Genomic DNA, 11,264 nt, shown 5'->3' with positions numbered 1-11,264 from the left:
AAGCCACTAACAATGACTTAATATAAGTTTATATACATTCAAAATAATATAAAAAGCTAAACCCAAAGTATATTTTCTTGTTTGTATAACATTACTTGACTTTCTAAAATGTGTTGTTTTTTTTTTTTTTGGTTTTTTTTCTGGTACCGGGAATCAAACTCACGAACTCACGACCAGCATAGCCAGGCGGGCGCTGTGCTGCTGAGCTAAATCGCCAGCCTCGACTTTCTAAAATTTGATTCTAGATATACTACTTTTCTTGAAATATAATATACTACTTAGAAAAATTGGCCATTAAGGGAATTATATGTCTGACGTTTATTAGCTGTATGACCTTTAGTAACTTTCTTACCTTCTTACCTCTCAGTTTCCTCATTTGAGAAATAGGACAGCAACATTATCTTCCTAACAGGAATGAAGTAAGATTTAAATTACTTTTGTAAGCTTGTGGGATGATATTTGGCACAGCAGACAATAAATAATTGTAACTAGTACTATTACAAACATCTTACTTTTAAAATAACCAGTCAGCATTAAAATATACCATTCAAATTTTTTAAATCAATTTAAATTTTAGGATGCTGGACTTAGTCTTTTGGTGTCCTTGCTTAGTATAAGTCTGAAGGTTGGAAGAAGGGAGGAGATGTGAGACAGAAGGCAGTAAACCAAAATGCGCAGATATAATTTACTACTAGAAAAGTAGCCAAAGCAAAGAATAGTGGTCCTCTTCACCATCTCTGTGGGGGTGTGTGGAGGGAGAATTGGAAAGTGATGATGAAGCTAGAAAGGGGGAGGCAGAGAAAGAAAAGAAAGAAGGGAAGGGAAAGGGAAAGGGAAAGGGAAAGGGAAAGGGAAAGGGAAAGGGAAAGGGAAAGGGAAAGGGCGTGCGCCATCACACCAGGCCTGTATACCAATTTTGGAAGTATGACCATTTTGATAGTATTGGTTCTGTCTGTCCAGGAACAGAGGATTATCTTTCCACTTTCTGATGTTCTCTTCAATTTACTTTTTCAGAGTGTTGTAATCTTCACTATAAAGATCTTTCATTTCCTTAAGTTAATTCCCAAGTATGTAATTTTTATTGGTGCTACTGTGAATGGTATTTTTAACCTAATTTCTTTTTCAGTGTGTTCATATTAGTGTACAGGAATGCTACTGATTTTTGTGTGCTCGTTTTGTATTCCACTACATTAGTGAATGTGCTTATTAATTCTGAGTCTTTTGGTGGATTTTTTGGGGTCTTCTACATAGAGGATCATGTCATCTGCAAATAATGATAATGTGACTTCTTCCTTTCCTATATGTGCCCCTTTTATTTCTTGTTCTTGCCTAATTGCTCCTGCTAATATTTTGAGTACTATGTTAAAGAGGAGTGGTAATAGGGATATCCTTGTCTTGTTTCTGATTTTAGAGAAAAAGCTTCCAGTTTCTCCCCATGTAATATGATGTGGGCAGTAGATTTGTCAGAAAGGGTTCTTTTATAAGATTGAGATGTCCTTTTACACCTATTTTTTCAGTGTTTTTATCATGAATAGATGGTGGATGTTGTCAAAGGCTTTTTCTGCATCTATTGAAATGATCATTTTCTAAAAGGTTTTTTTTAAAGACTATATAACACACATACTGTAGATCACAATGATCTCAGTAATGAAACTAAAATTTAAATGTAACGATCGGGGCTTTCAAGAAATACCTAGATTCCCTTTCAACAGAGCTCTGAGCCTGAGGATTAGACAACATGAGCAAGCCTCAACCTCCCAAGCTGAAAAAATTTACAGACAAGAAGTTACCATTAAAAGAAAATAAATGGTGGCAAACGTGTCCAAGGACTATTGCAAGGGTTTGATCCCTTTATGAATTTTGTGATAGATGAATGTGTGGACATGGCAACTATTGGGCAACAGAACAATACTGGAGTGGTGGTAGTATAAGGAAATAGTATCATCCTGTTTGAAGTCTTGAAACAAGTTTAAATAATGACTGATCAGCAGAGAAATCCATGCCCCTCTTCAAAGTGCTAGCCTCACTATGACTCAAAATTAGGTCATATACATTTTCATATTAAATTCTTTGTTAAATAAACCTTTGTAACAGACAAAAAAAGAAACACTTATGAATTAAGTCTGCATATAAATAGGTACTTCTACACTCATCTCGAGCTTTAAAGATGTATGGAAGAAGCTAAAGGCACCAAGAAAATGAGAACAAAGTTGTAGTAAACTCATATACATTCTCCCTAACACCCACATCTGACATTTATGTATGAAACCCTGAGTATTGACAGAAACTTGGTATGCACGTGCTTTGCAAAGTTGCTTATTTATAACTTTTGAATTAGTGATGACAAAGAACAATAATAATATTGGTTTGAAGGATAGAAATTTTTCAGTGTTTTTAATATTAAATTTTTTAAATGACTTATAAAACAAGTGATATTTCATATGACTTCCATATCAGGAATAAAAATCACAGCAATCTTCATTAAATAACATAATTTTTAAATCTACATATTACTCAATGAGAATAATGTCTTTTCCCCATCACTGGAGACTTATAGGAGCTATTGAAATGAATCCAAAACCACAGGCCTAATCTGTCTCACATGTAAAACTTTCAGTGAAAACCAAAGAAAATTTGGATTCTTTATTTTATTTCTTTGAGCTACTCACATAACTGTATTACTAGTGAAATTTTTGTCAATCAATGCTAACCGGATTAGAATACTAGTTTTGCATTTTTTGTGTCTAGGTCAAAGGACATCAAGTAAATCCTAAAATCACTCATTCAAAGTTACTGGAGAATAAATACATCTCATTTAGATAAACCACTGAATACTAATTAAAATGCTTATTTAAAAGTAAAGCTATAATAAAATCTGTATAATCTATTTTGAAAATAACTGCCACAGAAATCATATATTAATATACTCCTAATATAAAAAATGGCAATTGGACTTATCCATTGTTTTAGATTATTCCCACCTTCTTTTCAAAGTAGAAAGAATCTAACATTAACTATCTGGCTTTATTAACTAAATGTATTTTATACCTATGTCCCTAAAGAGCAAGGTCTTCAAATAATCTAAACAAGTACTCAATAAATAAGGATAAAACTAGGGCTTAGGAATACAGTTCAGTGGCTGTTATGGTTTAGATCAAAAATGTTCCCCAAGTTGGGCATGTGGTTCACACCTATAATCCCAGCACTTGGGAAGCTGAAGCAGGAGAATTGCCTCAGGTTCAAGGCCAACTGGGGCTACACTAGTGAGTTCAAGGCCTTAAAAAAAAAAAAAAAAAAAAGGCTCCCCAGAGGCTCATGCCTTCAGAGGTGGGGCTTTTGAAAGGTGATTAGATAGATCATGGGTTGCTAACCTCATCACTGATGATTTCATAGATGAATGTGCTGTTACAGTAGAAGGCAGCGTCTGGTTGGAGGAAGTAGGTCACTGGAAGGGTATGCCTCTCAAGGGTATTTCTTTCCTCTGGTTCTGTGTGCTCTCTCTGCTAAGGTTAGCAGCTTTCCTCTGCTGTTTCCTTCTATCCTGATGTTTCTGCATCAAAGCCAGCCCACCAAGGAATAAAACCTCTGAAACTATGAGTCAGAATAAGCCTTTTCTCCTCTAAGTTGACTTTCTCAGGTATTTGGTCACAACAATGAAAATCTGACTGATACACTGTAAAATAAATATACAAATACATAAGATGCTTAGGAAAGGAAAGGAAGAAGGAAAGAAAAAAAGGAGAAGGAGGGAGCAAGACAGAGAAAGAAAAATATTGTAGGAAAAATAAAACAAAATAGCTAGAACATGCATTTGTCAAAACCCAAATGGTTCAAGAATAAAAATATTCATGTGAGACCGAGTCCAAGTCATACTTCTAAAGAAAAATAAAAGAATAAAAACACTACATACGTCTAAAGAAATGATGTTATCTGTAAGACTGTTACTATAGCCTCCAAATGAACAATGAATTAGTGTGTGCGTTCACTGTACTATTCTTTTGACTTGTCTATGATGTAAAAATCTTAAAATGAATAATTAAAAGCCAACTTAGGCTTGCCAAGAGCTCAAGATTAAGAAATGAGCCAGATCAATGGAGGGAAGGGAGTGATAAGGACAAAATTCTAGGAATGGGAAACACCATGTACAAAGACTTGAAGAAGACAGCTTACAGCCGGAAAAGACAAGTAATTCAATATGCCTGAGGAAATTATATATTTGGAGAGAAGGGAGAAATTGTAGAGTTATTAAGATTAGAAAGATAAAACCTTAAAGGAATTCAAAAGAATTTAAAGAAACTCATAAATCTATTAAAGTATTGAGGAAAGTGGATTACATCATGACAAAAAAGGTCAGAAATACTTTAAACAAAGGAATGATACAATCAGATTTATCCTTTAGAAGGACCACAGAGAGTGCTACTGAAGAAGATCAAGTAAAGAAGAGACACCAGTTTGGAAACTTAAAGTAACCTAACCTAGGTGACATTACAACTGAACTCTAATGGTAGAGAAGGAGAAAATCAGGAGAGATTTTAGATCTGAGGTAGGCTTGGTAGTGCCTGCCTATATTCCTAGCTACTTGGGAGGCTGAGGCAACAGGGTCATAAATTGGAAGGCAATTTGGGTAACTCAGCAAGACCCTATTTCAAAATAAAAAAGGGGGGCTGGGGATTTAGCTCAGCGGCAAAAGCGCCTGCCTGGCAAGCGCAAGGTCGTGAGTTCGGTTCCCGGTACTGGAGAAAAAAAAAAACCAAAAAAAAAAATCAAAATAAAAAAGGCTAGAGATGTACCTCAGTGGCAAAGCACTTGCCTAGCATGTGAGGCTCCAGGTTTAATCTTCAGTACAGGGCGGGGAGACCTTTCTTCAGTACAATTTCTTTTCAGTGTCCCACACTCAAATTTCTAATTGCCTAGTGAATATTTTCACCTTTATATTTTACTGATACCTAAAATTCAATATGTACATCTAAAGCTTATAATCATTATCTGCCATCTAAGCTACCTCTTCTATCTGCCTAAATTTTATTCCTTCTCTAGCTCAGGTAACAGCAATACCATCTCTGTAGTTTCCCAAAGTAGAAATCCTACAGCCAATCTCACGCTCTCACTTCTCCAACATTCTTCAGTTAATTTATCAAGTTGGAATGTCCTAAGGAACTACCTTTAAACACATCACAGATCTTTCCCTTACTCTTCATTCCAACTGCCACTGCTATAGTTCAGAGCTTTCATTGAAGATTAGACTATTGTGACAATCTCCTACCAAAAGTCCTTCTTAGGACTAAAATCACTCGCCCTCAGAATCAACATTTTTAAAGTTCACATCTGATTAAGTTACTTCCATCAAGTCTAAAAACACTTCATCTTAAAATCCCACAATCTGGCCCCAATCTGCTTAACCAAATAGCAAAAGGCATTAAAAATAACCAGGGCATGAATTTTCTTAAGTATTGTAACTTCAAATTTGTAGTTCATTCGCTCTATTGAGGAAAAACATGAGGGTGTCACAATAGTCATACACTAGTCCTTGAATGTCCTTTTTGTCAAAAAATCAACTATTTAAATATAAAATTCTCCACATCTTTTGAACTTTTTGCCATGCAAACTTCCTTCCATTGTCCTAAAGCTGTATTTTTAAAATCCATTGCAGTAAGAAAAATACCTACCAATATCACAAGACTTATTCTGAATATTGTCCCAACCTACCCACCAGTTACCCCATGAAAAATCTTACTAAATAACTGGAGTTCTATCTACCTCCACTCTTACAATTGTGAAGCAAACTGACCATTTGACAAAACTGTGAAACATTTTTTCCTCATTCATTTCATGTATTTTAATTAACTGGACTCTAAATGCTAAATTGTAAACTATGGGCAACTGGATATATAGAAAAATCAAAGTGGCTCTTTTTGCATTAAAATGTTGAAAATAATAGAAAAAGAAACCTAGAAAGAGATGAGAGTTTTACAAATTATAGCTAGGTTTAAAACCAACATTTTAAGCCAGGAATAGTGGCACAGGCCTGTAATCCTAGCCCTTGGGGCTAAAGCAGAACTGCCATGAGTAGGCCAGCCTGGGCTACACAGTAAGTTCAAAGTCAGCCTGAGATTCTGTCTCAAAAGAGCACCAATAACAAAACCCCTAGTTCTTCAGTTAAATCTTCCCATTTAAAAAGCAATTACCACGGATAGAAAAACCTTTCAAATACAAAGGAAGTCTTAAAACTTTTTGTGGAGGTAAATCACTTCCCAAAAACAACGCCAAAAGTATATATCTTCATGTTTTCTCAAGTAGCATATTTTGAAAAGCAGGTAACCTTTTCTTGATAACTTAATTTTGCCATTATAATAGTTTTATAATAGTGATAACCTCAAGTGCTACCAAAAGAAGTCAGTTTGCGCTTTTATTAAGAACCTTCCACACTACAGTGATACACTACTCAGTTTTTCTAGTAGTGTGTGATAGATGGAAACAGATAAATATTTAGGATTCCTCCACTCTCCAGAGGCTGTCATCACTCACAATTCTTCACTTTGCCATTTCTATATTCCTGCCTTTGACAATATCTCTGGCCCAAACTTGATTCTTGTGAAAATAGCTCTCACTCAGTATATTATTGAGAAAGTATCTTAATACACATTAACTCATTTAATTCTTACAATAACCTTGTGATACAGAAATTATCACTATCACTATTTTATAGATGAGAAAATGAAGTCAGAAATGTTGAATAATTTCTCTCTAAGATCATATGAATAGTAAATAGCAAAAGTAACCCCCCACACACTGTCAACCATCATTCTTCACCAAATTAAGTCTATTAAAACATTAAGTCAAAGTGATGCCTACAGAGGAAAAAAGATATTTGTGTATAAACTTTGAATTTTTCTGGATGCTCACAATATACATATGTAAATACATAAACTAATTACAATATAGTTTGCTTCTTTCTCAGCAGTTGAAGATGCCCAGAGAAAAAAAATCACTTCTAGTTAAATTAGATACTACCACATGTTTATTTCTAATCTCAAAAAACTATGCAATAACCAAACTTTCGAAACATAATAATACTTAAAATGTTCAATTATATTAAGCCATTTTAAGGAAAAAAGGTGGTGACAGGATGTACCTCAATGGTAAAGTACTTGTCAAGTATTTGTGAGGCCCTGGAGTTAATCTGCACCACCCAAAAAATTAAAATAAAAAAGAAACTGTTCTGCAGACTTGAGGACAACTAAACAGACTGAACAATAGCTGCAGTGTGTCTCAGACTTTTTACTTTCCCCTCAACTGCCTCCACCTGGCAAAAAAAAGTCAATAGAGGATTTAGTGTTACTCTAACCTACCAAACAGTGCTCACAGAGTTATTTCCCTCCCCTTAGGGATCTAGAACAGAAGTTCAGGCCCTTACCAGAATCATACAAACCATAGGTTTATAACAATACTATTTACACTTTGAGTCAGATAATTCTCCCTTGTGTGTGAGTGGGACATGACCTGTACATTGTATGATATTTCCCATCATCCCTGGCTAGATGCCAACAGCACTCCCCATTTAGTTGTAACAATCAAAAAACGTCTCCAGACACTGTCAAAGGTGCTTGGGAGGGCAAAATCATCCATGGAGAACCATTGTTTCAGATGTTAGGGCCATAGATCTTTGAAAAAGGAGGACTCCAGTCTTGTTAATTATAATTTTGCTTCTAAAATTTGGATATTTAAAAATATAATGGTAATAGTACAAAAAAGATATCTTTATGTTTGCCATACTTTAGGTAAAAGCATTTTTTAGATGACTTTACAACAGTCATACTTTTAGTCACCTACTTGCCCTCAGAGTGGGAGAAATGTTTAGTTCTTTCACAGCTCTGCTAGCAAAAGACCCACTATGAGGAATTATTAAAAAATAAAGTGAGGGGCTGGGAGTTTAGCTCAGGGGCACAGCGCCTGCCTGGCAAGCGCAAGGTCGTGAGTTCGATTCCCGGTACCGGAAAAAAAAACCCCAAAAAATAAATAGATAAAGTGAATGTTTAAATTTTAAAAATTTATTACAGTAAGACTTATCCCCCTCAAAATACCCCCTTCCCTTCAAACACACTTATCCCATCCTTCTTGCTACTTTCTTTTTTTAACTTATGTGGACATAAAACAAATTTCATGACAAAATAATGAGAATAAGAATAGTTAATATACTATGCATCATTATCATCAAAGCAGCTACTTGGAGTATAAGACACAGAAAAAATTTCTACAAAAAAGAAACAGATAATAGCACAAAATTCTTTTCAAGGAATTAAGAGAAACTAGTAGTATAAATAAAATGAATTAACATATACATTAAACTGCTTTTGAAATAGTGGAGTAAATAATTCAGGGAATTATTTGAACTCTTCTTCCTACTTCTATTTCTCTTTTATTTTGCTCGCGTGCGTGTGTATGCATGTGTAGTGTGTGTGTGTGTGTCATTTATAGATCTTGGTTATCTTACGTAAGAGAAACTAGACAATATTGAAACTTATATGTCTAACTTAGCTCACTTAACATTATGTCCTCAAGTTGCACCATTTATCTATGAGTGCCTCGAGTGTACTATTTTTGCCCTGTGGGAAGCAGTTCTACAAGTTCTGGTTAGTGGGTGCTTTTGTTGCACTGTCATGGCTGCCTGGGTGTTCTAAATTCAGATGTTTACCTTCCATGGTCATTTTGACTTTGGGAAAGAGCCAAAACTCTCAAGCTGCCAGATCCAGTGAATAAGGTAGATGAGGGCACACCGTAACGTTTTACAAGTATGCCTTTCTGTTGGATGGTACTTGCCAGTACCATTCACTGTTTTGGGGCTCAACCATATTTTTGATTGCACCTTACAAACACATTCATGAAAAAGACTTGCAGAATTGCTTCAGAAAATGGCAAAAATGATGGAATAACTGTGTTTGATGATGGGGGGTTCGAGGGGAATTAATGACAATGTGCCTTTTACTGTAATAAATGTTTAAACATTCACCATATATTTCAATCACACCTATATACACTTATATAGAAGAACACATCAATCCAAACATCCAAACCACCTAACACTCTCCACACCCTCCCTTTCTTGTTCCACATGCCACACTGTGGTTCTTAACCTATGCATCCTGGAAATTCAAGCTTCTACCGTTCAGATTTCTTCATCTGGTACCTGCTATTTGTAAGGCGACCAGGAATAAGCTGATAACCTTTACGGTCTTTTCCAACCTGATACTCTGATATTCAATAGTAAAAATACTCCTCCCATTTTTACTTACTGACCCCCAGTGGACCAAACTACTTCTTGAGGTCACTGAAGCCATTCAGAGATTCTTTTTCTTTCTTCAAACTTTGTATTTATATTGACACAAGGGAATAGTATTCCAGTTGTTTACAGTATACCTTTTAATACCAACAGTTACCCCCTGATACAAATAAAATATTTTAAACATGTAAATTGATTTTAAAAGATTAACTTTTCAAGAAACTTTGAAAGGCCATTTATATGAGAGGTCCATATCAGGAAAATATTAAGAAAATACTGAAATAGAACTGGAGATGCAAAAGGGAGAATGGGCAGTAACTGCTAATGGGTTCAATGGGGTTTTTTTGGTGGGGTCAATGAAATGTTTTAAAATTTGATTATGGTGATGATCACACAACTTAGTAAACATAATAAAAACCAGTGAATTGCACATTTTAAGTGGGTATACTTTATGGTATATTAATTGTAACTCAATGAAGCTGGTCTTTAAAAGCAGGAAAACAGAATTTAAATCAACATTATTGATAGGATAGAGTGTGATTAAGGACAAATTCTGCAGTTTGCCATTTCATAGGTTACACAAGATTTGATTTGAATTTTAACATAAAAACTTAATTACCTTATCCAGAAAGAAATGTTCACCTTTCCAGAAAACAAACATGCAACTTTAATCATCTTTTCCTAGCAAACTTTGGATAATTTTACCAGTCATATTTTGAAAACCACTTCAGAAAGCCAAATGCTGTAGCAACAATGTCTCCACAAGGACAAACTGTATGAATATCAATAAGAAAATATGAACAGCTTTTATAGTTTCATTGAGAAGACACGGACATGGTAATAATTCTAAAGTTAACAGAACATAAATTAAAAACAGCCAAATCACAAAGTTGCAAACATCTCCCAAACCACAGTTACACGTATTGGTCATTTTTACCCAAACCATCATCAATAACGACGATCACTATAAACCATCAATACTTCTTTCTAGGAAATCAAACTCTGTAACACAAATAAAGTCAAACATTCCATTTGTTCCATCATAACTGCTTAAAAATTATTTAGGCTCTCAGAATACTTTTCCAATTAGAACGCCCCATCAGACTTATAAAAGTGAATGTACATCAAAACCTGCACCTTACGTTATCATAACAATATATTTCTCTCAATACCACAAACAATTCATCATGATATCACTTCCCCAGTAAATATTTACTGTTAAGACTGTCCTGGGTTTGACAAATCAGAAATAGAGCCAATTAGAAACACTCCCCAACAACTTAATCTTTTGAAAAAGGAGCCTCTATAAAGACCAAAAAATACAGCTGGTTAAAACAGAATTTAAAAAAAAAAAAAGATAAAACTTTTTTTACAACTTCGGACGACTAAAATTCTAAAAATTACCACCCTAAATTGAATATATGAATAAGCCAACGAGCTAATTAGAATGGTCAGGAAAAAGTTCTCCAACAAGGACGAGAGGGCAAGGATGGCGGAGACAGAAGGAAGCACAGCTGAAGAAAATTACTGCACAAATTATTGCGAAGTACACTGCCAAACTGCAAAACCCGGAGTTATTCCTCGGGTTAGACACACACGCGCACATACGGGTTAATTATTCCCGTAGCTTCCAAGGAGGGTAGGGGCCGGCTGCGAGGAGAGAGAAAGTTTGGGGTCGCGCCCAGGAGGACTGCGGGAAGTTCCCGAGCCGGGATCGCTCAGGGGGGCGAGCAGGGCTGGAGCGACGTCGGCCGCAGCCGCCGGGCAGCCGGGAGCCCAGCCGCCAGCCGCGGCCCGGGAGGGAGAGCGACGAGGAAGAGGCGCGACGGAGCCAGGAACGCGAGCGCCGGGCCGAAACTCCGTCCGCGAGCTCCGGGAGAGGCGCGGGGTGGGGCGAGGGCGCCGCGCGGGCCCGACACCTACCTGCGGGTCCGGGCAGCCGCCCCAGAGCGAGGCCTAGTGCATCGCCGCCGCCTCCAGCCCTCGC

The 11,264-nt window shown here is 36.2% G+C and overlaps 1 protein-coding gene across 1 annotated transcript in view; it reads right to left on the bottom strand.

Annotated features, from left to right (window-relative positions):
- Vps54 (vacuolar protein sorting 54 homolog (S. cerevisiae)) overlaps window positions 1–11,264 on the bottom strand; it is a gene marked incomplete at its 5' end in the record, with an annotated part of 114,644 nt that extends 103,380 nt beyond the window's left edge. The window contains 1 exon segment of the mRNA XM_005385705.2: window positions 11,201–11,264.

The sequence above is a fragment of the Chinchilla lanigera genome, unplaced genomic scaffold (genome assembly GCF_000276665.1).
Source record: "Chinchilla lanigera isolate Chin_1 unplaced genomic scaffold, ChiLan1.0 scaffold00023, whole genome shotgun sequence".
NCBI classification, from domain to species: Eukaryota; Metazoa; Chordata; class Mammalia; order Rodentia; family Chinchillidae; genus Chinchilla; species Chinchilla lanigera.
Note: the sequence above shows the minus strand (reverse complement) of the source record. Positions and strands in the feature narration are given on the sequence as shown.